At 44.9% G+C, this 1485-nt stretch overlaps 3 non-coding genes across 3 annotated transcripts; all 3 read left to right on the top strand.

The window, feature by feature from the left end:
- Positions 1-740: 740 nt before the first annotated feature.
- Pmar_PMAR025456 lies at positions 741-812 on the top strand. Its single transcript has one exon. It is a non-coding gene; the product is annotated as a tRNA-Asp (tRNA).
- A 197-nt stretch (positions 813-1009) lies between these two features.
- On the top strand, positions 1010-1081 carry Pmar_PMAR025455. The gene has a single exon. It is a non-coding gene; the product is annotated as a tRNA-Asp (tRNA).
- A 197-nt stretch (positions 1082-1278) lies between these two features.
- Positions 1279-1349, top strand: Pmar_PMAR025454. Its single transcript has one exon. It is a non-coding gene; the product is annotated as a tRNA-Asp (tRNA).
- Positions 1350-1485: the final 136 nt, after the last annotated feature.

The following is a 1485-nucleotide window of genomic DNA, read 5'->3' as shown; positions in this document are numbered from 1 at the left end:
CAAGTGTAAACAGAATACGATGCCTCCTAATATTAGAAGAGTTCTTGTCCCCAAGTCGGCAGTTCCACTTCGATGCTCGCCGATGCTGCTTGTTAGCAGTTAATCACTATCCTGTATCTTTTCTTTTCCGTATTGAATCGACACTGTTGTTTTACTGGTTCTGCAATTGTGCGCCAGTGCTCAGTATCGGCCTGTGATGAAGACAATTTACTACTGATAACAATCACCCCGTGCCTGTGCTGTATCAATAAATATTATGGCATGATTGAAAATCTGTATTATCTCTCATATCGATAGCATAATTCTGGGATCAATGCGATAGCGCCATTCTCCCAGTTGTTGTTATCATTTTGTTTTCTCACGCTTAGTTGATGACCCGCTTGCTTTTTCTACTTTTGTGTATCTCCCTTATCTGGTTTACATTCACTGCAGTATTACGATGGCACAATGAGACGGTGTGGTCTTCATTGGATTCTAAATTGTGTTGTATTTCAGTGTCAAAATCTCACGCAGGAGACCCGAGTTCAATTCTTGGCCGTGGAAGTGGTATTTCTGGACAAGGGCGTTTCACACATTTATGCGCGACCGTTTCTTTACTGATTTTTGCACCACTCTGCGAATCATTTGCTGCCTCGAAAAAATTACTCAACTTTCTCTCTCCACTCACGCCCGCCGCGATGTGCGCTGGTAGCTGAAAATGGTAATTTGCGTCACTATTTAGACATTGAACTATCTTCAATTCCGGGGTAGTATAGAGGTTAGTATTCCTGCCTGTCACGCAGGAGACCCGAGTTCAATTCTCGGCCGTGGAAGTGGTATTTCTGGACAAGGGCGTTTCACACATTTATGCGCGACCGTTTCTTTTCTGATTTTTGCACCACCCTGCGAATCATTTGCTGCCTCGAAAAAATCACTCAACTTTCTCTCTCCACTCACGCCCGCCGCGATGTGCGCTGGTAGCTGAAAATGGTAATTTGCGTCACTATTTAGACATTGAACCACCTTCAATTCCGCGGTAGTATAGAGGTTAGTATTCCTGCCTGTCACGCAGGAGAACCGAGTTCAATTCTCGGCCGTGGAAGTGGTATTTATGGACAAGGGCGTTTCACACATTTATGCGCGACCGTTTCTTTACTGATTTTTGCACCACTCTGCGAATCATTTGCTGCCTCGAAAAAATTACTCAACTTTCTCTCTCCACTCACGCCCGCCGCGATGTGCGCTGGTAGCTGAAAATGGTAATTTGCGTCACTATTTAGACATTGAACCACCTTCAATTCCGCGGTAGTATAGAGGTTAGTATTCCTGCCTGTCACGCAGAGACTCAAGTTCAATTTTCGACCGTGGAAGTGGTATTTCTGGACAAGGGCGTTTCACACATTTATGCGCGACCGTTTCTTTACTGATTTTTGCACCACTCTGCGAATCATTTGCTGCCTCGAAAAATTACTCAACTTTCTCTCTCCACTCACGCCCGCCGCGATG

Source organism: Perkinsus marinus (genome assembly GCF_000006405.1).
Source record: "Perkinsus marinus ATCC 50983 genomic scaffold scf_1104296967714, whole genome shotgun sequence".
In the NCBI taxonomy this organism is placed as follows: Eukaryota; Perkinsozoa; order Perkinsida; family Perkinsidae; genus Perkinsus; species Perkinsus marinus.
Note: the sequence above shows the minus strand (reverse complement) of the source record. Positions and strands in the feature narration are given on the sequence as shown.